Source organism: Monodon monoceros, unplaced genomic scaffold (genome assembly GCF_005190385.1).
Source record: "Monodon monoceros isolate NGI ecotype Baffin Bay Population unplaced genomic scaffold, NGI_Narwhal_1 Super_Scaffold_18, whole genome shotgun sequence".
In the NCBI taxonomy this organism is placed as follows: domain Eukaryota; kingdom Metazoa; phylum Chordata; class Mammalia; order Artiodactyla; family Monodontidae; genus Monodon; species Monodon monoceros.
Window position 1 is genome coordinate 56147494 of NW_021703774.1, and position 27902 is coordinate 56175395.

At 38.7% G+C, this 27902-nt stretch overlaps 1 protein-coding gene across 13 annotated transcripts in view; it reads right to left on the reverse strand.

Annotated features, from left to right (window-relative positions):
• Positions 1 to 27343, reverse strand: part of PRRC2C (proline rich coiled-coil 2C) — a 98049-nt gene extending 70706 nt beyond the window's left edge. For 7 of the 13 annotated variants that reach the window (XM_029230969.1, XM_029230975.1, XM_029230977.1 and 4 more), the window contains exon 1: positions 27079 to 27289. The gene's annotated coding sequence lies outside the window, so the exon portion shown is untranslated. Of the gene's footprint in view, positions 1 to 27078 lie in introns of all 13 variants that reach the window. The other 6 variants (XM_029230970.1, XM_029230980.1, XM_029230973.1 and 3 more) reach the window with 4 other exon arrangements.
• Positions 27344 to 27902: the final 559 nt, after the last annotated feature.

Below are 27902 nucleotides of genomic sequence, written 5' to 3' on the forward strand. Positions count from 1 at the left end.
TGTGAGAAAATTAATCAAAATAAACTTCCATGTGCTTGGTGAGTATATTGTTTATGATTTGTAACCATTTAAGTACACTATAGAGAATAAGGGTTTCAATCCATACTGAGATGAACAGTTCAAATACAGTGAATCTATGGATAATGTCTTTCTATTTAATAAACAAATATCATTCAACTTAATAGGGTTGAGATGACTGGCATGATCAGCTTACACATACGGAATCCAAACATGACAGAAGGATAACATCGTTTCCCTATAAACTGCATGCCTGTGTTTTCAGGCAGTATGTGTCTAACAAAGATCTATTAGTTTAACAGTTTAGAACAGAAAGAACATTCTATTTTCTCGATGTTCTGCAAAGGGTAGAATACTTCTTTATAAACCCCAAGTACATAAAAACAATATTCTATTTCATGGCTATGGAGTAAGTGTTCAAGAAATGGTGTACACTTGTCAAAACAAATCTCTGTGTATATAAGAAGTTATTAGAAGTACATAGTATTTTAATGAACATTCATATACAAAGAGAATGTTAATCTTTGGAACTCATGTACCCAATTAAAAACTAGTTTAATAATAAACAGGGCAAAAGACACAAATTAGCTCTCATACTATTTTCCTTCAATTTAATGAGGTGTACATTATCAACCTTAGGAGTTGGATTTTTTCTGTTTGTTTTGTTTATTTTGTTTTCAGGGTGGACGTAGGACAGGAGGCGGTGAATTCTATCAATAAACCATCAACAGCTAAAAGCATGGGAGCTAAAGATAACACAGAGTAGTATATAATGCAAAAAGCATTCAAAGTCAAGGAATGCCTGTGTAGACCCTACCATCATAAAAATCTTTTTATGTACTGGTTTTACATTTGTCAATTGCAGAATAAGCATCACCTGCAGAGACGTGATTTTATATTCATATCACCTGCCACAATATTTATGGCGTTCCATAAAATTTATCAATAATTTTCACATCTGTTATCTCATTTCAGTCTAGTAACTTTATGATACAGTTAGTATTCTGATTTTACAGATAAGGAAACTGATGTTCACAGGTAAACAAGATTGGATTTGAAATCAAGGCTTCTGTGTCAGTCCATTTACACCATGCCGCCTCCTCCCCATGTAACTGTAATCACTTAGCTTCTCCAAGTATACATTTACGATAGACCATCTTTCCTTGAAATAAATTGTGAAAACGACTCACCTGAAACCAAAAGAACTACATTAATGAATATAAGATGGCTTACAATCATATGTGGCAGAATGTATATAACTAATTTTATCCCAAGGGTGCTAACGATGACGGTGTGAAGAGAGCTATCTATATACTCCGAGAATCTATCCTGTTGACATATTTTCACCAATAACATGGTCAAAGATATACAGGAAGAATATTCAGCTCCAGTGACAAAAGAGGACAGTGCATATTCATTAGACGACAAAACTAAGATTCAAGGAGATCTTTCTTCAGGTGAAAAAAAAGTAACTGACATATAATAAAAAGTCAACTTGTTCTTTCACCCTCATCTGATGGCAATTTTAACACCTAAGAATCCTCAAACCCCTCTTAACACTACAACTACTCATGCAGCACTCTTAGTGGAGACCCTAACGTGCCTACATCATAAACAACGCAACGTTAAGAAAGAAACTCCTTAAACTTCCTAGGGGCAAACCTACAAGCCCACCAGCATCTACATCCATCTTTCCTAAGGGTTTCCTTTCCTTCACCTACTGTTACAGTGGTTCTCAGCATCATCTAGAAACTTGTTAGAAATGCAAATTCTCAGGCTCCAACCCATACCTACTGAATCAAACTAAGGAAGGGGTCAACCACTGTGCCTTAGAAAGCCCTCCCAGTGATTCTGAAAAACACAAAAGTTCAAGATTCACTGACTTACTACAAACAAATATATGCTAAGCAGTGGTCGGTCCTTAACTCTTGCCACACATTAAAATCACCTGGGGATTTAAAACATACCAGTTTGCGACTTCCCTGGTGGTACAGTGGTTAAGGATCTGCCTGCCAATGCAGGCGACACAGGTTCGAGCCCTGGTCTGGGAATATCCCACATGCCGTGGAGCAACTAGGCCCGTGTGCCACAACTACTAAACCTGCGCTCTAGAGCCTGTGAGCCACAACTACTGAGCCTGCATGCCACAACTACTGAAGTCTGTGCGCCTAGAGCCCATACTCTGCAACAAAGAGAAGCCACTGCAATGAGAAGCCTGTGCACCACATCGAAGAGTAGCCCCTGCTTACTGCAACTAGAGAAAGCCTGCGTGCAGCAAGGAAGACCCAATGCAGCCAAAAATAAATAATTTATTAAAAAAAAAAGTTTCTAGGCATGTGAGGTGGGATCTGATCATCAATCCTTATTTTGAAAATGCTCCTCAGTCAATTCTAATATGTAAGCAGTCTTCAGAACCACTGCAATAAAGGAAGTGTATCTTTCCTCCCATTCCATCTAAGGCCAATCCTTCCTTCTGTGCTACCCATCCTGTCCTCACCTTCTTTCTCCTTCTAAATTCATCTCTGTAGGAAATCTCATCCAATTCTAAGGCTTCAACTACCAACCGATCATGCCAAATTTATATCTCCAGCCCAGAACTCTGTGTTCCTACATAATTCTACTTCCTGTTTACATTTCTCCTTTGTTTTGAATAAAGTTTCCACTTTACCTACAACACAGGCATGTATTTCACATTAAACGTTTCAGAAGCAAACCTACCGAATATTCACAAATCACGAGAGGAAAACTGTAGTTAAAAATATTAAGTTGAGAGTCAACAGGGAAAATATCTCAACATTTGACAAAATGCAAATGTTATGTAAGAAGTCAACAAATTGAAGAAAAAAACTTGCAGAAACCCAAACATTAATGCTATATGAACAAACAATTCACTATAGAGAAATACCACTAAGCAAATGTATTAAAATGTTCAATTTTATAAGTAAACAAAATTAACAAGATAGGGCAGTTCAGCTTGTCCATAGGCTTACACAAGGAAAACAAAGTTAACATAACACAATTTAACCATAGGGTGACAGAATATCTAATTCAACTCAGCCATCACAAAACGTTAGAGCCTGGAAATAATCACAAAATGAACCTTAATTTTCCTACTTGAGTTAAATAAACTAAAAAATTTCCTTTAAATTCTAAGAATTTTCCAAATACAAAAAAAAAATTCCTGTAAATATATAATAAAATTCAAGTTTGAGTAGTTCTTTTTAAGATTCAAAATTCTGTACAAAGTTTCTCCTTCCCCTATTAATAAACTACTGCCTATATGGTATGCCCTTCAGTACATGCTCTTTCACCAAACAGATTAACAAAATACATACTGGGTATATTCTGACGTAAGAAATATGGCCAGAGAGTCAGCTTCTCAGGCCATTAGAATAGAGAATAAATTTATTCTTTCATATCCTATGAGCCTCTCCAGTATAAAACCCAAGAAGGCTTTATAGTACCTACTACCCCCCTCCAAAAGTAAATCATAAATACATGATTGAAGCTAGTACAAATGCATTCAAAAGATAATTCAATCAAAGATAAGAACAAACTATCACAATGTACCTATTTCTATAAAAGATCATGCATTTCTAAAGACAAAGAATTTACAGCCATAAACAATAAGACTGGATAAATCAGAAAAGCCAATTGCACTCTAATGGTTTGCCAGTTATATGCGGGCACTTTCAGCAATCCCACCCCTGGGCCTATATGCAGAGAAATCTCTAATATGAAAAGATACATGCACCCCACCCCTATGTTCACAGCAGTACTATTTACAATAGCCAAGACATGGAAGCAACCTAAATGTCCATCGACAGATGAATGGATAAAGATGTGGTATGTATCACAATGGAATACTACTCAGTCATAAAAAAGAATGAAATAATGCCATTTGCAGCTACATGGATGGACCTGGAGATTATCATACTAAGTGAAATCAGAAAGAGAAAGACATATACCATATGATATCACTTATATGTAGAATCTAAAATGATACAAATGAACTTATTTACAAAACAGAAACAGACTCAAACATAGAGAACAAACTTGTGGTTTTACGAAAGGGGTAAGAGGGGTGGAGAGGGATAGACTAGGAGTTTGGGATGAGCAGATACAAACTACTATATATAAAATAGATAAACAACAAGGTCCTACTGTATAGCACAGGGAACTAATAAACCATAATGGAAAAGAGTAGGAAGAAGAATTTATATATATATATATATAAAACCTGAATCACTTCATACACATGCATATGTAATGTGTTTATATATACTGTCCAGTGCAGGTAGGTGTGTGTAATTTTACTTATATATAAATAAAACAAGAACTTAAGATACTGAATTGATGTGATCCCTAACAGAGAGGAAAGAAATGAAGTGAGCCCTATGGTTTCCTGAGCTTACTGCCTGGAGAGCTCCCAGGTCATGGCACTGAGAAGGGAACTCAGAATAGAATCCAAGTGGAGGCTGGGAGACTCCCTAAGTTGAAGAAATGAAGCTGGGCATTCAGGATGACCAAGGTAGCTAGGATATAACACTGGAAAGAAGAGAGGTATACAAAGAGAAAATGCTACAGATCTGCAGAGGATCTGTTCCCCCTTGTGTATTCAGCAGAGTATCAATATGTACGTGTGTGAGGAAACCACCCAAAGCCAGGAAAGAACCATCTGAAATAATCAGAGGGAACAGTGCCTGTTGCTCAGGAAGGACTGGGAATAGCACCAATTCTCACATGCTAGACTTTAAATCACACTGTTTCTGGTAACTGAGTCCCAAGCAAATCTAAAGAATGTTTATTTTAAAAATGGAAAAATATCCAGCATCCAAGAAGGCAAAATCCACACTGAACAATTTAATTAAAAACTACGTAGGCAAAGAAGCAGGAAAATATGAACCTTATTGAAGAGATGAATCAATCAACTGAAACCAATCTAGCTGACCCAGGTATCAGAATTAGTGGACAAAAATGTTAAGTTATTTTATATAACTGCATTCTATATGTTCAACAAGTAAAAAGATTAAATACAGAGACATGAAAGATAAGCCCTGAGACAGAGTTAGACAGCCTAATCTATGTGTAACTAGAGTCGCTCAAGGAGGTGGGGTGAAAGAAAAAATAATGGCCAGAATCTTACAAAATCTGATGAAAACTATAAATACAGATGCAAAAGACTCAACGAAGTCCAAGCATAAGAAATATGAACTAAACCATACCAAAGCACATCATAATAAAATTGTTCAAAACTAATGATAAAGAGAAAATCTGAAAAGCAATAAGAGAAACAAGCATAAGAGTTAGAGCAGAGGGAAATAATTCCCTGGCGGCCAGTGGTTAGGACTCTACATTTTCACTGCCAAGGGTGCGGGTTCAATCCCTGGTTTAAACTAAGAGGTTTAAAAAAAAAAAAAAAAAATTTGAGCAGAATCCTTGTTGGAAACCATGCAAGTGAGAAAATGTTGCAGCCACATACTTAGAAAGAAAAAACTGATAACATAGAATTCCATATCCAGCAAAAATACTTTCAAAAATGACCAACAAGAGTTTCTCAGCCTTAAGAAAGATGAAATAATTCATCATTAGCAGATCTACACTCTAAGAAATGTTAAGTCCTTCAAACAGGAGAAAGAAAAAAAAAAGTTACCAGACAGAAGGCTGGATCTACAGAAAAGAATGAACAGCACCAGAAATGGAACTAAGTAAGAAATGTGTGAAAAACACTTTTTTATTATTTAAATATCTTTATCCCAGGAATGCAGAGGTGGTTTAACCTTCAAAACTCAATAGAGGGCTCCCTGGTGGCGCAGTGGTTGAGAGTCCGCCTGCTGACGCAGGGGACATGGGTTCGTGCCCCGGTCCAGGAAGATCCCACATGCCACGGAGTGGCTGGGCCCGTGAGCCATGGCCGCTGAGCCTGCTCATCTGGAGCCTGTGCTCCGCAGTGGGAGAGGCCACAGTTCACCATATAGTAAACTAAAACAAACACACAATTATCTCAATATATGCAGAAAAAGTATCTCACAAAACACAACACCCATTCTTGATAAAATCTTCTCAGGAAATTAAGACTCAGCCTGATAAAGGGCATCTACTACAACCTATTTTAAAAAAATAGTCTACTAATAAAAAACAAAAATCTATAGTAACATCATACTTAATGGTAAAAGACTGAATGCTTAACCCATGCTCTAAAGAACAAAGAAAGGCTATCAACTCTCACCACTTCTGTTCAACACTGTCCTAGAATTTCTAAGCCAGTGCAGTAAGACAAGGTGGGGGGGGAAGGAAGTCAGATGGGGAAGGATGAAATAAAACTGTCTATTTGCTGACATGATCATATACGTAGAAAATCTAAGTCTAAAAAAAGCTACTAGAACTAAGAAGAGAGTTAAGCAAGGTTGTATACAAGATCAACATATAAAAATCAATTATATCAGTGCATAGTAGCAACGAACAATCAGAAACTTAAGTACAACTTATAACAGCAATTAAAACTAGGAAATACTTAGGGATGTATCTGACAAAAATTGTGCAATATTTGTATACTGAAAACTACAAAACACTAAAGAAGACCTAGATAAATGGAGATAGGCCATATCTGTGGGTCAAAAGACCCAATAATAAGATGTCAATTCTTGCCAAGTTTATCTGCAGATTCAAAGCAATCCCAAACAAAACCTCAGAGGGAGTTTTTCTACGATAAGCAAAAGAATTTTAAAAAGAAAAATAATGTTGGAGGGCCAATGTCACCTGATTTATAAAGACATAAAGCAGCAATGAAGACACTGTAATAACAGTGTAAAACAGATCAACAGAACAGAATACAGAAAGATATACAAAACTTGGGACTTCCCTGGTGGTCCAGTGGATGAGATTCCGTGCCCCCAATGCAGGGGGCCCAGGGTTCCATCCCTGTTCAGGGAACTAGATCCCACATGCCACAACAAAGATCCCACATGCCGCAACTAAGACCTAGTGCAGCTAGCTAGCTGAATGAATGAATGAATACAAAACTCAATGCAAAATGGACCATAGCAAAGGGTACAAACTTGCAGTTAGAAGATGGGGTAAGTTCTGGAGAGCTAATGTACAGTATTATGATTATGGCCAACAACACTGTATATGTATTTCGAAGCCGCTAAGATCTTTTTTTTAAAACATCTTTATTGGAGTATAATTGCTTTAAAATGGTGTGTTAGTTTCTGCTTTATAACAAAGTGAACCAGCTATACATATACATATATCCCCATATCTCCTCCCTCTTGCGTCTCCCTCCCACCCTCCCTATCCCACCCCTCTAGGTGGTCACAAAGCTCCGAGCTGATCTCCCTGTGCTATGTGGCTGCTTCCCACTAGCCATCTATTTTATATTTGGTAGTATATGTAAGTCCACGCCACTCTCACTTCGTCCCAGCTTACCCTTCCCCCTTCCGATGTCCTCAAGTCCACTCTCTACGTCTGCGTCTTTATTCCTATCCCACCTCTAAGTTCTTCAGAACCTTTTTATTTTAGATTCCATATATATGTTAGCATATGGTATTTGTTTTTCTCTTTCTTACTTCCCTCTGTATGATAGTCTCTAGGTCCATCCACCTCACTACAAATAACTCAATTTCGTTTCTTTCTGTGGCTGAGTAATATTCCATTGTATATATGTGCCACATCTTTATCCATTCATCTGTGGATGGACACTTAGGTTGCTTCCATGACCTGGCTATTGTAAACGGAACTTCAATGAACACTGTGGTACACGACTCTTTTTGAATTATGGTTTTCTCAGGGTATATGCCCAGTAGTGGGATTGCTGGGTCGTATGGTAGTTCTATTTTTAGCTTTTTAAGGAACCTCCATACTGTTCTCCATAGTGGCTGAATCAATTTACATTGCCCCCAACAGTGCAAGAGGGTTCACTTTTCTCCACACCCTCTCCAGCATTTACTGTTTGTAGATTTTTCGAGCTAAGATCTTAAATGATAATTATGCACGTGATGTGTGGAGGTTTAAGCTAATGCTTAACCTCCACACATCACGTGCATAATTGATCACACTGCAATAAATAAATGCACAAAAATACACCTTAAACTTATATGACATCATATGTTAAAAATATCTCAAATTTTTTAAAAACGACCACAGACAAAAGGTAAAACCTGAAACTATAAAAACTTCTAGAGAAACCATAGGAGAAAATCTTTGTGACCCTGGGTTAAATATAAAGACTTCTTAGATAGTACACTAAAAACACAATTCATAGGGAATTCCCGGGCAGTCCAGTGGTTAGGACTCAGAGCTTTCACTGCCAAAGGCGTGGGTTCAGTCCCTGGCTGGGGAACTAAGATCCTGCAAGCCGCATGCGGTGGGGGTGGGGGCGGGGCTCAGAATCCATAAAAGATGAAATTTTTAAACTAGACTTTTGCCTTTTGAAAGTTCTCACGGTTGACAATGAAAACACAAGCTACTGTCTGGGAAAAAACATCTGCAGATCATGTATCTGACGAAATACTTTTATCCAGAATATGTACAAAACTCTCAGAACTCAATAATAAAACACATGACCCAATTATTTTTAAAGGGCACAGGATGTGACACTTCACCAGACATACACAAGTGGCAAATAAACACGTGTAAAGATATTCAGCATTTCAGCACCATTAGTATTTGGGAAATGCAAATTTAGACCACAGTAAGATAACTCCATACTTCTACTGTATTGGCTAAAACTACGGAATAATTATACCAAGTGTCGACAAGGATGTGGAAGAAGTGGAACTCTCATAGCCTGCTCGTGGGAATGTAAAATGGTATAACCACTTGGGAAAACAGTTTGGCAGCTTCTTTAAAAGGAAAAAACATCCCCAAACCGTATAATCCCAATTCCATTCCCAATGTTTATACAAGAAAATGAAAACATATGTCCATATGAAGACTCAGACTTGTACTCTGGTTCATAGTTTTATTTGTAATAGGCAAGCACTGGAAACAACCCAACTGTTCACAAACAGGTTACTGGATAACCATATTGTGGTATATACATAAATGGAACGAATACCCAAGTAATAAAAAAGAATGAACTACTGATAAATGTAACAACATGGATAAATCTCAAAGTCATTATGGTGAAGGAAAGAAGCTAGACTCCCAACATATACACTATATACTGAATTCAACTGTGGATGAAAAATGTTGCCTCCCATATCAGTAAACAAAGGATGTTGCCGCAGGCCAACAAGCCAGTAGCTACAGCAGCCACCGCCAACTGTGCACCCTGAGGGGATCCAGGGTGGAGAAAAAGGAGGATACTGGTCCTAGAGAGTTAAGGTGCATATCAAAGGAATGATTTCAATAAGCCCAGACCCTTGCATCTTCCCATACTAGAAAAGAGCTAAATTCATTAACTTGAGACTTCTGGTTTTCTTTAATTAACCTTAACCTTTTTTGATGTTCCAACTGCCTGGGTTTTGTTGCAAAACTTCTATATATCCTGGCTCCTCCCTTACCTCTCTGGACTAGTCCCTAGGAGCTAACTGAAAGGCTAACTTCCAGGCTTAAGTCTTCAGTTTTGTCCGCCAAATAAAACGTAATTCTCAACTTTTAGGTTGTGCTTTTTTTTCAGTCGACACTACAAAATGCAAATGATCTATGGTACAGGAAGCAGATCAGTGATTGCCTATGGATAGGAACTGGGAGGAACAGAAGGAAATTTTTCTTGATATGTTCATTATCTTGACTGTGGTAAGAGTTTCATGATGTGTATATGCAAAGCATCAAATAGTATACTTTAAGTACGTGCAGTTTATTTTATGTCAATAAAAAATATTTTTAAAAAGATCAAGGACCCCCAGATTCCAAGCAAACAAGAGGGATTAGAAATGAAGTTATTACAGATATTTACACAAATTTATTGTAAGTGGAGTGTAGAATGCAAGGTATGATATTGTGATTTATAAGAAAATTATACTTGGTCTTCATCCCCACTCCTGACACAGGGCTAAAACCCTTGGAATTTCCTAAATAATAGGAGATAAAGGTATCTTTTGTTATTCATAACAAGCCCCTTACAACCACACCTGAGGATAAGTTAGTGTAGTGACTCCAGGAAGGCCTCTAGGGGTGAGGGCTGGTTGCCAGGGGAATCAACCAAGTGATTAGAGGGCTGGCACTTTCAACACCATCCTCCTCTCCTCCAGGGTAGGGAGAGGAGCTGGAGGTTGAATTAATCACCATTGGCCAAAGATTTAATTATGGCCAAAGATTTAATTATTCATGCCTCCATTAAGGCTGGGAGCACTTCCAGGAGGATGGAGTTCCATAAACTACACAGGGACAAAAACTCATGTGCTTGGGACTCTTCTGGACCTTGCCCTGTACATCTTTTCATTCACTCCCATACTTTAATATTTTTGTAATAAACCAGTAATCTAGTAAGTAAATTGTTTTCCTGAGTTCTGTGAACTGCTCTAGCAAATTAATCAAACATGATTTACAGCCAGCCAGCCAGTTAGCTAGCAGCATGGTTAACAATCGTAACAATCTGGACTTTCAACTGGCATCTGAAGTATTTGGGGGGACAGTCTTGTGGGACTGAGCCCTTATTAATCTCTGGGATATAATGCTATCTCTGGGTAGTTAGATCAGAATTGAGTTAAATTTCAGGACACCCTGATAGTGGCTGGAGAATCTAACTGCTTGGTGGGGGGAACCCCGCTCTCCACGTGGTGACCAGAAATGTCAGAAGTAAAGTAGAATATTAATATAGGAGCTATACAATAGTTTTTTTTTTTTGGTTTTTTTGGGCTGCATTTGGTCTTCGTTGCTGTGTGCGGGCTTTCTCTAGTTGAGGCGAGTGGGGGCTACTCTTTGCTGCAGTGCGTGAGCTTCTCATTCCGGTGGCTTCTCTTGCTGCGGAGCATGGGCTCTAGGTGTGCGGGCTTCAGCAGTTGGGGCTCGCAGGCTCAGTAGTTGTGGCTCGCAGGCTCCAGAGCGCAGGCTCAGCAGTTGTGGCACACAAGCTTAGTTGCTCCACGGCATGTGGGATCTTCTTGGACCAGGGATTGAACCCATGTCCCCTGAAATGGCAGGCGGATTCTTAACCACTGCCCCACCAGGGAAGTCCCTACAGTAGTGTTTTTCATTTGTACAAGGGAAGAGGGCAGGGATGGCAGGGAGGGAAACAGGCTGGCAAGATATGAAATTGGAGAAATCAGTAGCTCTGAGAAGGAATAATGAAGAACAATGTAATAATACAGCTCATACCAGAGCAGAAAAAAAAATGTCAGAACATAATAAACAAGGAATCAACAAACTGTTTTTGTTCCTGGGATTGATAAGAAAGTAGTTTAATATTCCTGTGGCTACAAAGTTAATAGACAAAACCAGAAATGTAGAAGAAAATCAACTGAAAGTGAAAAACAAACACACCTCTTATCAAACCATAAAGCGCAGAATCATATAATTCAAAGGAATGCTCTTAAGGACTTTCATTACCAGACAAAACAATATGTTTTAAAAGTTACCCAAAAAAAAGCAGAAAAGAAAAATCAAATTAAAAAAAAAAACAATAATAACTACTGATAAATTCAAGAGCTGGCTCTTTTGGAAAAAATATATATAAATTAGCTGAATCACTCTAATTTTAAGTTAACACTAAGAATGAGAAAGATGATTTAAAATACACACATGAAGAGAAGGCTTTGAAATAAGGGTTTTCTAGGAAAACAGAAATTACCAGATTTGGCTCAAAATAAACAGGTAAAAACAATGGAAAAAAAAAGTTGTCCAAAAGCTGCCCACCCCCGAAGTGTCTGGCCCAGGTGATTTCACAAGGGAATTCTGACATTAAACAGAGACAATTCACATGCTATTTACAATGAACTAAAGGCAGGCTTTGGCAAACTAAGGCCTATGGCCAAATCCAGTCTGTGGTCTGTTTTGTAAGGCTTGGGTAGAGAGCTTAGAATGGTTTAGAACCCAGCAGCATAGCTTAAAACAAAGTCTAAGAATCTATCCTAAAAAAATACTAATGCGTGCAAAATACACATACACGTAAGGATATTCACTACAATATGGTATGTGATAAAATTTATTTATAATCTATGTCAGTCATTAAGTGATCCATATTTTGAAACATTTACTGAACACCTACTATGTATGCTATTCTGTGCACTGGAGATACAAGGGATAAGAATCTGCTCTCTCGGGTCTTACTTTCTAGTTTGGTGATTCAAATAATAGGTAAATAAAATCATTTCAGATGGTGACAAATGCCATAAATAAAACCAAACAGGGCAACATGAAAGGGTGGAAACTACTTTAGAAAGGGTGGAACTACTTTAGATAAGTTGATCACTAAAGGCATCTCTGAGGAGAGAGCTTCTGACTTGGATCTAAAGGGCAAACAGGCAGCTTCAAGGTTGAAGAAAAACCAAATGCAAAGGACCTCCGGCCCTGATATGCTAACCATGTTCAAAAAAGCTGGGGAAGCAGAAGCTAGTAAGAAAGGGACAGTTGAAGGAGAGAAAGAAGGTTGGATGAGGTGGGCCTATTAGGATTAAAAACTTTATCTTTGAAACAATGTGAAACCACTGAATTCTGAGCAAAGGCTTGTCTTTGTTTTAAAAATAGCATTCTGGGAGTTCCCTGGTGGCCTAGTGGTTAAGATTCTGGGCTTTCACTGTTGTGGCCCAGGTTCAATTCCTGGTCAGGGAACTGAGAACCCTCAAGCTGTGTGGCGTGGCCAAAAAAAAAAACTCATTTTTTATATTACTACCCTGTCTACTATGTACCTAAAAAAATCTAAATCATTAAGGGCTGAGGGTCAGTCTCCAAAATAAAGCTTTTTGAATAACACATCCCCTTTCTCTGTTTAAGGAAAGAGAAAGTAAACATCTCTCTAAATTCAAGGTTCTATAACTGAGCAATGCTGGTAAGAAACTAGCATTTTTTTCACTGAAATTAGATGTAGCAAAACATGCACCTACATTTTCCGAATTTTGAATAAATATATATTACCTTTTTTGACCAAAAAAAAAAAAAGTTAAGATGGAAGAAAGGAAGAAAAAAGAAAAAAAAAAAAAAAAGGAAGCCAGTGCTTTTAAAGTCAACAGACTTTCCAAAAGGTCCAAGGGAAATTTGGAAGGCAGAAGTTTACCATAATATAAACATCAACTTTTTGAAATGAAAGAATAACAAACAGTGGTAACAAAAAGATGGTTTTCATGAAAGGATAGGTATTGTAGGTGGAAAATTTGTGGGAAAAAAAATCTGTAAGAGATTTCCACATCAAGAGGAGATTAGGTACCACCTCTAAAATTCCATCAGTGCCAAAAATTGTAAGATTCTAAGGTGACTCACCTACGATTACAAAAGAATTAGAAGTATTTGATACCAAAAATATTAAGTGATATTTAAAATCTAGTATATTTGGGGGGGAGGGAGGAACCTCATACTCTTGAAAATCACCAATTTGCAAAATTCAATTAAATGACAGAATCATAATCTTTCTGGCCTCCATGGGCTTCTATGTATCCAGCCTCTGTTTACCTCTTTCCTCCTTATTCTTATGGTGATTGTTTAGTTCCTCTGGGAAACACAGCACAATGTCCCACTCAAATTGTTAACATTAAAAAGAAACTGCAACCATTTCCAGATGAGCCTGCTGGACACATTCAACAAATGTTTTATTGAACAAATATAGGAAGAATATATACTAATAATAGTCAAGTATCACATACAAATATAAAAATAAAGAGCTTCTGTGTAAACCATTTTCACTGGTTTCTGTGACTGACATCTGCCTCATTTTTTTCTCCTATCCCTCTACATAAATGTTAGCTGCTTTTGTCAGCTCTCTTCTCTATGTGCTTACCTCTTTAGCCATCTCATCTACTGTTCACTGCTTCAGTAAGGATAATTCCCAACCAAATCCTTCCTTCAAGCTACAATCTTTAGACATTCATTTTTAATTGCGTATAGAACAAAACATCTTCACTTGAGTTTCTTGACAGAACTACACACTAAAAATGTTTAATTCCACCATCCACGCAAAAAAAATATTTACCCAGTGCCTACTAATCAGGCACTACTAGGAACAAATGAAAAAGAGACATGCCGATCTCATCAACTGAGTGGAGATTTGAGAAGGCTGGAAAAGATTTGCAAAGAACTGGGAGAAAAGACAGCCAACTAGTAAAACGAGGCATTGACAGGCAGCACTGAAACCTGAGTAGAAGCTGGAAACCAGGAATATACAGTATTCCCAAGCCTGTGCAGTTTGAAGACTGTTAACAATGTCCAGCAGCATGTCTAGAAGTAGGGAGTGGTGGGAGGCACAAAGCAGCTGGATCGAATAAGAAATTAGAGTTGCGCCAGGCAGGTGTAAAGAAAAGCAAGGGAGATGAGGATACTGCTAGGAGAATGGTTAGATTAACATTTCATGGAAGTCTAAATCAGAGACTGAAGTAAGACAAGCTGGAAAAAAATAAGGAGGAGAGGAGAAGGAACTGGAAATTTCCAAAAGATTGAATAAAAGCTCTTAACAGTAGTGATTACTGAATGCTTGCTGAGTCAAGCTTACTATGGATTGCTCTGTTCATTTAATAAAAACAGCAGGAGAAAATGTACTGAATGAAAAGTGGAGGCATAGGAGCTTGTGATTTGAATGTAACGTTTCAGGTAATGACAGCGTTTAGACCAAGACATTAAAGGTCAAGAACATATATGTGAGTGTGTGCATAGGTACATGTACACACAGAGAATGGTAAAACAAATACAGCAAACTATTAACAATCAGGGAATATGAATGAACGAATATGGAAATTCTCTGTATTATTTTTACAACATTTCTTTGAGATTAAGACTATCCAACCCCCAAAAAAGTCTAAAAGCTTATCTGCTTTCCCAAACATGTTCTTCCCAATTTCACCATAACCATTTTCCCTAACCTCTAGTTTAAAACCCTGAATAATCTTCTATATTTATTTCTCCCATTTCTAACATAAAGAGGGATCCAATGTCTATACATTCTAATTTTGTAATGTCTCTTGAAGCCAAATTTTTAAAATCTGAGCTCTAGAGATTTAGAATGTAAAAATATCAGACCGGAAATAAGAAGAGCTCAAAGCCCAAGTCACCAAAACTTACCAATGAAGAAACAACCTTAGAGAAGTAAAACTCATAAGGCTAGGAAGTGATGGAGCCAAGATTACTGTCAAAGCCAGTAACCAAGATAACCTCACCATATGAAAATCAGAACTCAATTTTCATTATAGAAGAGATAAGCATCAAACCTTTAAAATGCATAATAAATAACGTGTCATTTGAGGTTAAGAGATTTTAAAAGATTCAAGTTTTTCGTATCAAAACTTACTCTGGGGACTTCCCTGGTGGTGCAGTGGTTAAGAATCCTCCTGCCAATGCAGGGGACACGGGTTCAAGCCCTGGTCCGGGAAGATCCCACATGCCGCGGAGCAACTAAGCCAGTGTGCCACAACTACTGAGCCTATGCTCTAGAGCCCACCAGCCGCAACTACTGAGCCCACGTGCCACAACTTCTGAAGCCCGCGCACCTAGAGCCTGTGCTCCACAAGAAGAGAAGCCACCGCAATGAGAAGCCCGTGCACTGCAATGAAGAGTAGCCCCTGCTTGCTGCAACTAGAGAAAGCCCGTGAGCAGCAATGAAGACCCAACACAGGCAAAAAATTAATTAATTAAAAAAAAAACTTACTCCGTTACAATACAGAGTTGAATATCAAGGATAAAAAAATTAAAGCAACAAAACATAGTAATATCTCAATTAATGAATGTATTCCAACTGTTGTAGAAATATTATTTTGAAGTATAACAATGTAAAAAGCATAAAAATCAATGCATTATAGACTGTAAAAGGGGGGGTAAGGGGGGGTTACTATGAACTGACCTGTGTCCCCCCAAAATTCATATGTTGAAGCCCTAACTACCAATGTAATAGAAAGTATTTGGAGCTGGGACCTTTGGGAGGTAATTAGGGTTAAATGAAGTGATGAACTTGGGGCCTCATAATGGGATTAGTTCTCTTATAAGAGGAAGAGACATCAGAGCTCTACTCAGCCATGCGAGGACTCAGCTAGAAGGCATTCAGCCAAACCCGACTACACTGGCATCGTGATCTTGGACTTCCAGCCTTCAGAACTGTGAAAAATAACTTTGTTTTTTAAGCCACCTCGCCTGTGGTATTTTCTCATGGTAGCTAACAAAGATAGAGGGGATTGATGTATTAACTTCAGAAAACAGCATTTTATAACTCAAATTTTAACTAAATTTTCCATTTAAAATAAAAAGTCAAGACATTCACCACACTCCTCTGAGTTCCAGGTCAATCAGCATTCACAAAATATTACCTTTTTAAAAAAATTTTTTAAATTAATTTTTATTGGAGTATAGTTGATTTATAATGTAAAATATTACCTTTCTAAAAAGTTTACTTTTGACTAACTCCCCCCCCCGCAGTTTGACTTTAAACACATTAATCAAAGTACTAGTCTTTATACACTCCTCCTTAAATACAAATGAGGATCATATAATATTTGAGGCTGAAAATTATTTTATATTCAAGTAAGTCAATATGAAGTAATGTGACCAGAAAAACTAATATATTGGACCCTGTCCTTTTCAAAGCCTTTTGTCAAAAACTTGAATAAAGACCTGGAAAGTAGACACCACATATGACACAAACATCTGAAAGAGTAACAATGTGCTTAATGACTTTCTTAAGATTTAATGACTTTCTTGGAATGCTGGATAAAATTAAATTGGATTTAAGAATAAGTAGTGGGCTTCCCTGTTGGCGCAGTGGTTGAGAGTCCACCTGCCGATGCAGGGGACACGGGTTGGAGCCCCGGTCCGGGAAGATCCCACATGCCGCGGAGCGGCTGGGCCCGTGAGCCATGGCCACTGAGCCTGCGCATCCGGAACAGGCTCCGCAACAGGAGAGGCCACAACAGTGAGAGGCCCTCGTACCAAAAAAAAAGAATAGGTAGTTAGTCATAGCTCAAGAACTGAATTTCGTAAATACAAAATACAGACCCAGCCTGTTCATATAAAACAGGACAGTTAGTAACAGCTAGTAGTGTGACAGCACTGCTTTACAAAAATTGCTACTTTGATAGAAATCTAATGCACAAATCTAGAATTGTGACAGTTCTACTGAATCTTGTGTTTATCACATTGTTTAGAGCATTACGCTCAATTCTGGTCTTCATTAAGACAAACATTAAAAACAAACTAAATTGGATACAAAAGAAAAACTTCGTAACTGTTCAGTTTACCCATAGGTGGAAACAAGTTATATCTTAAACTCATTCTCTACTTTCACCATTAGCCAAGCAACCCGAAGAGCTGTGAAATGAAGTGATAAGTAATTTTCCTGAGGCACAAAATGCCACAATGCCATGAGGTATGTGAGAGAAGGATGCTTCTAGGAAATAAGCTTAGACATCTCTCCCTATCTCTCCTGCTGTCTCATCCCCAGAGTTTGTTTTGTTTTTTAGAGAAACAGTAACTCTCGTGAAGAGATACATAACTGTTTCTTTGTGGGGTAAAAAAGAGCTCTGAAAAGAAAGCCAAATCCTCGTGCAAATGATGGAAGCCAAGAGAAAGTGAAGAGGTTTGAATGCTATCATGGTGTTCAAATATTTGGAAATTTAGAAGATCTTAAAATGATTGTTAAAGGTTAACTACAGTGTCTTCCTGGGCACCAGATATGTTCAAGCAACAGCAAGATAAGCCTTTATCAAAAATATTTTAAAAGGTAACTTCTGCTTTGAGTGAGAGGTTGAACTGGTCAACTTCTAAGGTCACTTCCATTGCTAACTGTTATAATCACTTAGTTATTCAGAGTGACATAACACTATTTGCAGCAACATGGATGGACCTAGAGATTATCATACTAAGTGAAGTAAATCAGACAGAGAAAGACAAATATATGATATCACTTACATGTGAGATATCACTTACATGTGAGATATCACTTTCTGTGAGAAAGACTCACAGACATAGAAAACAAACATGGTTACCAACAAGGAAAGGGTGGGGGGATAAATTAGGAGTTTGGGATTAACACATACACACTACTATATATATAAGAGAAACAACAAGGATCTACTGTACAGCACAGGGAACTATATTCACCATCTTGTAATAACCCATAATGGAAAAAAATCTGAAAAAGAATGTATATATATGTGTATAACTGAGTCACTTTGCTATACACCTGAAACTAATACAACATTGTAAATCAACCACACTTCAATAAAAAATAAATTAAAAAAATAAAGTTAGAGTGACATCCAATATTTTTAAGATCTGCTATTATAATAGTAAAGCTAAGAATATCACCACGTTGACTGCCTCTACTACAAATAGCACTACAGCAAAAGCATTAAAAATTGTTATTTTTAAAAACAAAGTGTAATACCAATAAATCTGTTGCAATTTTAATCAAAATGGTAGAAGGGCTCAGACTGTTCTTTGAAACTGAAATATGTGAATTAAGTTTCTGGGGCCAAGAAAGCCTTATCAGAAAAGAAATGTAGCTATCAAATCTTCTGTATTATAAATTACTATCCCAGCAAAGTAAAGCTGCGTGTCTATCACTTACTCTATAAGGTGACTGCCAGAGCACTCTTTTGGACAACTTGTAGTATTTTAAAACTGTTCATATTACACAATTACTTCTCTTACAACAGATTCAGTTTAAATCCCAGCTCTAACATTTAGTAACTACATGTTTTTATAGCATAATTGTGGCATACACATATTTATGGCATAAGCATTTCCACAGTCATTAAATATAATCCTGAATTTTTATTTCCTCATCTGTTGGCTATATCTTCTAGTCTGCTGTGAGATTTAAGTGGGTATAAAGCTGTCAGATGGTGTCTGGTACTTAATAATGAGCTTAATAAACAGTAATAACATTTTCAAAACTTATACATAGTAAATAAAAACTAATGCATAAATAAGTTCTTAGTCAACTTTATTTTTTGAAAGGCAAGTATGTTGGATTTTATGGGAGAAAAAGAGAAGCATTCTGTTGCTCATCCAACATGATGCTCATCCAACATCATGAATTATTCTAAACCTTTCATATAACTAAAGGGCTGCCTTTAAGGGTTGGAATTGTAAGTTTAAATTTTTAAGTGTAGAGAATGGGTTAGCATCCCTCCCCACCAAGCACTGGCTCTATTCCTCTACCATTAAAATGATCTGTCTTGAGACATGTTAACCTACCCATCTCTTTCTCCTACTTTCTACTTTCATTTTTTTCCATGTTTTCAAATTTGTCATAAATATAACTATACAACCAAAGAAATTTATTTATTTAATTTTTGGTCAGGTCAGGAAATCAAGCAATCAGCACATATAAGCTATTCTTGACTTTTCAATCCTTACTCAATAGCTCTTTCTTCATCAGGAGAGATATTTTGTGTCTCCAAAATGTCAGAAGACTCTGATTCTACAGTTGGGAGATATTTCATCTTTCTACATTCTGTATCCTAATTGTGGTGTGGGCTACATGTAACTACACATATCAAAAAATCCAATTTTTCTTAATCAAAATTATAACACTTATACAGCAATATAACCAACCTTCCACATCTCTGTCAAAAGGCTTATTTCAATAACATCCTTTCCCTGCTTTTAAAATAAAATTTCTCTACCTGTCCCATTTCAGAAGTAATTCTTCATATTATGATCAATTAAAATCTACAAAGTTTAAACCTAACATTAAAAACAGTTACTTAGGGCTTCCCTGGTGGCACAGTGGTTGAGAGTCCGCCTACTGATGCAGGGGACACAGGTTCGTGCCCCGGTCCGGGAGGATCCCACATGCCGCATAGCGGCTGGGCCTGTGAGCCATGGCCGCTGGGCCTGCACGTCCGGAGCCTGTGCTCCGCGACAGGAGAGGCCACAGCAGTGAGAGGCCCGCGTACTGCAAAAACAGCAACAATGACAACAACAAAAAAAAAAACCCAGTTACTTAAAAATACAGGCCAAGGGACTTCCCTGATGGCACAGTGGTTAAGAATCCACCTGCCTGGACCTAGAGTCTGTCATACAGAGTGAAGTAAGTCAGAAAGAGAAAAACAAATACCGTATGCTAACACATATATATGGAATCTAAGGAAAAAAAAAAAAAGGTCATGAAGAACCCAGGGGTAAGACGGGAATAAAGACACACCTACTAGAGAATGGACTTGAGGATATGGGAAGGGGGAAGGGTAAGCTGTGACAAAGTGAGAGAATGGCATGGACATATATACACTACCAAACGTAAAATAGATAGCTAGTGGGAAGCAGCCGCATGGCACAGGGAGATCAGCTCGGGGCTTTGTGACCACCTAGAGGGGTGGGATAGGGAGGTTGGGAGGGAGGGAGACGCAAGAGGGAAGAGATATGGGAACATATGTATATGTATAACTGATTCACTTTGTTATAAAGCAGAAACTAACACACTGTTGTAAAGCAATTATACTCCAATAAAGATGTTTAAAAAAAAAAAAAGAAATCCACCTGTCAATGCAGGGGACACGGGTTTGATCCCTGGTCCGGGAACATCCCACATTCTGCGGAGCAACTAAGCCCGTATGCCACAACTACTGAGCCTGCGCTCTAGAGCCCATGAGCCACAGCTACTGAGCCCTCGTGCCACAACTACTGAAGCCCACGCACCTAGAGCCTGTGCTCCACAACAAGAGAAGCCACTGCAATGAGAAGCCCGCGCACCACAACGAAGAGCCTCCCGCTCGCCACAACTAGAGAAAGCCCGCACGCAGCAATGAAGACCCAACACAGCCCAAAAAAAAAGTTCAAACATCAAAATAAATAACATTAAAAGAATATATACAAATATAGGCCAAGCAACAACAGTCATATTGCCAAAAATGTAAATTGTAATTGCAACTGAAAAAGTATAAAGTGGTTTTTTGAAGATTAAAATGTTAAGTATAGTTTTATTCATATATTCTCTTTCCTCTTTGAAAGCTGATAATCTACATATGATATTTTAATAAACATTATTTGTTTCCAAATTACTAGAAACACTTAATAAGTTACAATGCCCATCTTTAAAATACACTGGATAAACTGGAATTCTGTACCTGCTGTTGGGCAACTACTTAACCCATTTTCATAATAAGTTCTAAGCTTTCTGTTCCTAGTGACCATTTCTCCAGTCTCCCAAATGTTTTTGATGTTGTTCTAAACATATCCTTAATATGTCTCCTTAAGGAGCACTGGCCTCCACAGGGCCTTTGTGCAAATAGAAAAACACACCCTCTGGGAAGATACAGGTACTCATCTTGGTGAGAGGGCTGATGTCTTGTGAGGGAGAAGAGAAGTGGAGGCACAATTTCTGCTGGAGGCCTAGCCAGGGCACAGGACTCTGAAAGCAGATCAAGGGCTAGATTTCAGTCCTTGTTGCCTCCTTCAGCCAGGCATCTTTGTGCAGTGCACAAATGGTACAACCATATACAGCAGCCCTGCACTTTCAGATTATTCATTAGGAAAGGAGGAGGAAGATCGATTATTAACCTCCCTAGACACCCATTCTCTAACTACATATGCACCATGAGGAGATCTTCCAATCTCGTTGAGAACCTATCCTCCAGTAATTCAACTTTCTACTTTTCACGTGTCCCTTTTGTTTTAAATGTGGTTAAGACTCATGTGATATCAAAGAATATTAAACTCAAAAAGTATAAGAAATACATTTAATGTGATCTTTGTAACAATCCTCTAAGATAGGAGAAACCGATATTATCCTTATTTTCCAGATGAATAGTGTATCCACAACTTGAAGAAGCCAAGTCACTTGCCCCCAAGTGACAAAAGGATTAACCCCAGATTTTCAAACTCCTAGTCCAGAGCTCATTTTGAGTATTCAACACACCTAAAAATCAAGAGGTCTCACTACTTATTCCTCCTGCTTATAACCTTTCAGCCTCATTAATTGACTTAAATTCTCTTAGGGTCACCAAGGATCACTCAAGCCAAATCCAAGAGCCCTATCTCACATATTTTTCTGAACTCTGCTACATTTGGCTGTCACAATCCTATTTTAGAGATTTTCCTTTTCCACCCTGATTTCTGTAGTGACTTCTTTCTTAAGTTATTCATTCTTGTTCTCCTTCTCTTGTCATAGATTATCTTAGACATCCTGTTACATTTCTCTGTCTAAATAAACCCACTCCACTTTGCAGTTCATCCTGGAAATGGTTGTCCCAAGTATGTAGTTAAGGCTCTAATTTATATCTCTACTCCTGTAATGCTGCCATTTCCTGTTTGATGAATCTATTCTATTTTTAGGCTTTCATCACTTCTGGCCTTCATTAATTCCAACTGCTGCCTGATCCTATGCAGTATTCATTTCTTATAGCAGTTATGTCCCAAAGGGTAGGATACAAATGAGTACTGATGGTATATTAGATGATTTTAAGTAGTCCATAGAGGAATATTTAAAATTACATGTTTAACACATGTTGGGGGTAAAAAACTCTAACACCAAATAATCACATAAATTTTTCTTTTAAACTCACTTAATTAAAAGATAGAAGCTAAATTAAACAAAAATATTGACAGATGGTTTGAAGATAAAGCAAAAATTGTGAATGACTAAAGTTTGAGAAACACTGGCCACTGGGAAATCCATGTAGTATAGAAGTTAAGCACTCAGGCTCTGGGTCAAGAATCTGAATCTCACCTACTAGCTAAGTAACTTTGAACAAATTACTACATCTCTTTAAATCCAGTTTTCTAGTTGTGTAATGGGAATAAAATAATCCACATTCTAGGCTTATTGTATGGAATGAAAGAGATAAACCTCAAAGTGTTCTTAGCTCAGTGCCTGGCATGGTAAGTGCTCACTAAATATTAATAATTACAATTATTCTTAGTCCCTCCTGGCCATCATGCCTTTACTTGTAACCAACTGGGCACTCGACCTATACTATGGACAATTTTCCATATATGAATTTTCTGCCCCAAATTTCCATTACCTGTCTGTATATCTTTATTTTTATATTCTGGTATGAATCCAAAGATCACATGATAACTTTTAATATTAATCCTTAAGACTGTGAACATCTTGGCAGTACGAACCAAAAGCCATTTTCCTCTCATGCACTGTGCCTTACAAAATTAAAAGAATCTGTAATGTTTGTTGAATAAATCTAAAAATTAGTAAGGATAATCTAATGCAAAGAAATCTCACAATGTACAGAAGATAAACACAAACTATTTGAAAGCATCTGATACTATTCTAATAGGTAAATAAAGGGGGAAAAATGACCGGGGTATTCTTTTGCTCCACTAAGGCATTTGTCAGTTGAACCTTAGTTGTGGGTCTAATCTTTCTGTTTCCTAATCTCATTTATTCAATAACATATAATAAACTCTAGATACATGCCAACCACTGTACAAAGTGATAAGACACGGAACAGTCTAGTAAAGGAAAACAGACTAATATCAGAAGGCAGACAAGAAACAGAAAACTACTATATAATGTTATGTAAATAATGCCCAGTATTGGGGCTTCCCTGGTTGGCGCAGTGGTTTAGAATATGCCTGCCAATGCAGGGGACACGGGTTCAAGCCCTAGTCCGGGAAGATCCCACATGCCGCGGAGCAACTAAGCCGCCCGTGTGCCACAACTACTGAGCCTGTGCTCTAGAGCCCGCGAGCCACAACTACTGAGCCCGCATGCCACAACTACTGAAGCCCACGTGCCCAGAGCCCATGCTCTGCAACAAGAGAAGCCACCACAATGAGAAGCCTGTGCATCGCGACGAAGAGTAGCCCCCGCTCGCCGCAACTAGAGAAAGCCCATGCTCAGCAACAAAGACCCAACGTAGCCAAAAATAAATAAATTAAAAAAAAAAACTCAATAGTGTTTTTTTTTTAATACTAGATGTGCTTCACAAATGCTGATTATGTCCTGCTCTTCTTTAATGTAGAGCACCTAGCAGCACCACACATGGGTGAGTATATTACATTAACAGTAATAATTCCACTGCTATCTTGTGTTCAACTCTAGGTATAGGCTAACCACATAAAAGTTTCTGTCAACTAGACAACTGTTGAAACTCAGTAATAGCCATTGTTCTGATTTGCCAGAAAATATGTGCACACAAAGCCCCCAAAATGTGACAGGCATTCTGTCAATCTAGAGCAAAATAATGACTAGAAATATAACTGGCAAAAAGGTCAGACTACATTTAGCCTTTGGGGAAGGGGGGAGGACACACATACAATAAAAACTTTACTGAAATCACCCTCTCTAGAGAACACTTTTACCCCCAAAGATGTCCTGACTGATGCATCAATGGCATTATTGAGAATTTTTAAATGTTATGACTCAAAACTAACTTATTAATTCTCAAGACTTCGAAGCAACAGTTAACACAGACTGAGACAAGCTTTCATTGTGTCAGCCTATTCATAAGATGACAAGGCTCGCTTTACTGAGAGTATATTAGTCATAACTCAGGCAGACACAACTTTTGGATCTCCTTCATGGTAAGAATAGGGTTCTATACCAGTTTGTGTCAACATTTTATGAATGATCAATTCGTGCCTTACACAAATATGGCATAAATAGCATCTGAAAAACGAGTTCCTCAACTGAATTACAAACTGAAGTGGTGTTTGGGGGCTGGGGGAAGAAGGAAAGCACTTGGAGGGAGAGGAGGACATAAAATAATCTTCAAAGACATTTTACCATAAGGATGGTGGGGTGGGGTAGGGGTAGAGGGGAGACAGGGACTTTGAATGAGGCAGAACTTCTGTATTTTCAGCTATGCCCAATATACTGATCACAGTGGTACTGACTCTAGAACATGAAGAAATCTTTAAGAAACAAAACCCAATATATAAGTGTAAAAAAAAAGATATTTAAGTCCAAAAAAGCCTTTAAAAAAAAAAAAAAGGAAAACTATTTCTTAAGTTCCCAAAGGTATACTCCATTCTGAGAATACGCAGGTTACCCACTGATTGGAAGAAGAGTATTTTCTTCTACCAGTATTCTGTCATTCTCCTTCCACTACTAGTTGACCTTTTACTATGTACTGAGCACAGTAATAAGCTCTTTACATACATTATCTGTGATAAACCTACAGCAAGCCTTTGAAGGAGTTACTACTATTATCATCTCCATTTTACAGATGAGGAAATATTTTATCAATAATATAGACCAGATATCAAAATTTAAAACTTATCTGTCATACCACAGCATTTGAGTTTTACTCGACTGGCTTTTCTATCCCCAGAGTAGCTATAATGTATTTTTTACACCTTGGAACACTTTAACCTTCACATGCAACCATGTTTCTATACTAAGTCAAGGAAAACAAAAACTAGGTTAATAATGCTGTATCTTATTTAGGTCCTATAGTTCGCAAAATTACAAGAAACAGGGAGGCAGTTTGACAGCTTAGAGCATCCCCTTTGCGTTTAGACAACCTGGGTTTGAATCTATACAGCACCATTAATAACTGCCGTGTGACCTTGGTCAAACTACTTTAATTTCTCAGATTTCATTTCCTCATCTGTAAAATGGGGATGATGATAGTACCTCCCTCAAAGGCTTGCTGTAGGATTAACAAAGAGAATGTCTGTAAAGAGCTTATTTATGTGCTCAGTACATGGTAAAAGGTCAACTAGTGGAGGGAAAACAGCCACATACCGAAACACAAAAGTAAAAGTAAAAAGTCTATATTCTGAAAATTCCATTATGGAAAAGGAGAGAATTACTCGTTGACTATATGCTAGAAACTCAAATTCAACCTATTCCTTTTTTTAGGGGATCAATGCATTTGAAGTGAACCAGAAAAGATGCTGCAGTGCATTTATGACACACACCTAAAAATGGCTCCAGTCTGAGCAGCATCTTAATTACCAACAGAGGAGGTTAATCTACTTCTAACAAATGCTGGAGTTGGCCTTAGTGGGCGTTTAAGTATCACCCTATCATTTTTATTTGCGGGAATAAGCTATCAAGCATTTAATCAAAAATCCCGATTCTTCTGGGGGCATTCCAAATGAAAATCTTACAGCACAGGTGCCTACTGTACAATTCTAAGTACCCTGGCGAGGTATGAATCTATGGACATAGGCTGAAGATCGGTCAATGCGGAAATCCGGCTAGCCTTAGAAGCCAGCAAACATCAGACATGTCGGAAACCTCAAAAGAATCTCAGATCAAGTCAAAACATATACACATCCCTTTAAAGGAATTAGACACGTTCCTCTCAAGGGAAGGAAGAATTTATCAGTGCTCCTATTGGCCCCCTATGCCCTTTTCTTCAAGCCCTAAAGTGGGGCCTTTACCGTAACACCAACACTAATGCTACCTCAAAGAGAGAAAGCTGCGGAGTGAGATTCACCAAGCAGGTTAGGGGATGCAGAGGCCTAGGGTGAGAAAAGACTATCCGAACCCGCCTCTGGAGTTGGGGAAGCACGTTCCTAGCGGAAGTAGGACTGGTCCTCATTCCCCGAAGAGCCTCTCACCGAGCCCGGCCTTTAACCCGGTCTCTCCCGCACACTACTCATTGCAATTTTCACCCTCACTAAACATGAAGAAGAGGTAGGCATTAAAGAGCCTAGATGAGCCTCTGAGTTGTTTGGGGGGACACATACCCACACTAGGAAAAGGGACCGCGCACCCGCCTATCCCGCGGGAAGGAAACTCCCTTCCCTTACCCGGCAACGCGCGTAATCCCCCTACAGGGCCTGAGTGGGAGGAGGTCGACGGGTCCGGAACTCCCGCTGCAGACCACATGGGGCGGGTCTGACTCCGGTTTTTCCCGCTCCCCAAGCAGGAGGCCGAGGCTCCCCCAGAAGCAGAGATGATGGTAGCCAAAGAGAAAAAGAGGATGCCCGGACCCAAGGCCCTCTCCACGCGGCTCCCTCGTCTCTGGGCGCCAGGGTCGGGGTGCGCTCCCACGCCCCGGGCCGCCCCACGCCAGCCCTCCCGGATAGGGCCCGCTTTGATCGCAGCTCCTACGCCCTCGCTTTCCTTACCGGCCAGGATGAGTGTCAAGCTGAGTGTGTCTGCGCGCTTCGAGGGGCTCCGCAGAGCTCTGATAGGGGGAAGGGGAAGGGGAAACTAGGGGTAGGGGTCGGCTGGAAGGACCCCGGGCCCCAGAGAGCCGAAGCTGCGGATGGACAAACCACCAAAGCACTTTCGCTCCTTCTCGAGAGGGAACTAGCAAGCGAGAAAAAGAAGCAAGATGGCGGCTAGCCAGCCCCTACGTACGACGTCATACGGCGGCGTACGTAAGGCAAATCCCCGCAAGACCGCCCCCCGGCGCAGAGACGGCCGGATCACGTGAGGTCTCCGTGACGACCCAACCTCGACGGAAGGAGACGGCGCCGCTTGCTGGACCGAGGGAGTTCCTGCGATCAGAGCTCAAGATGCAGGGTGAAGATTTCGCCTGAGATCTCTCCAGGAACTCTTAGAGACCTCAATTACAGGTTGTTATGCCTCACGGAAGTGAGCACTCTTGTAGGTGCTGGATAGTTGTGTGAATTGGTTAAAACAACACTTTGGCAGTGTGTATCAAAATAAAACTATGCATAATCTTTAACCTTGGTATGTGGCAGTATCGGTATTTTCTAGAAATGTACATATACAATACTCAGTATTCATAATACCAAAACCTGTTTGTTAATAAAGATACAGAGATAAATGCATTATGTTACACCAATATTATGGAATATTTGGAAGCCATTAAATTCAGGACAAGGGAATGCTTAAGCCATAATACGCTTATGCCATAAATATGCTATTAAAAACACACATATATGCTTAGTCATAGAAAAAAGAAAAAGACTTTAAAATGTAC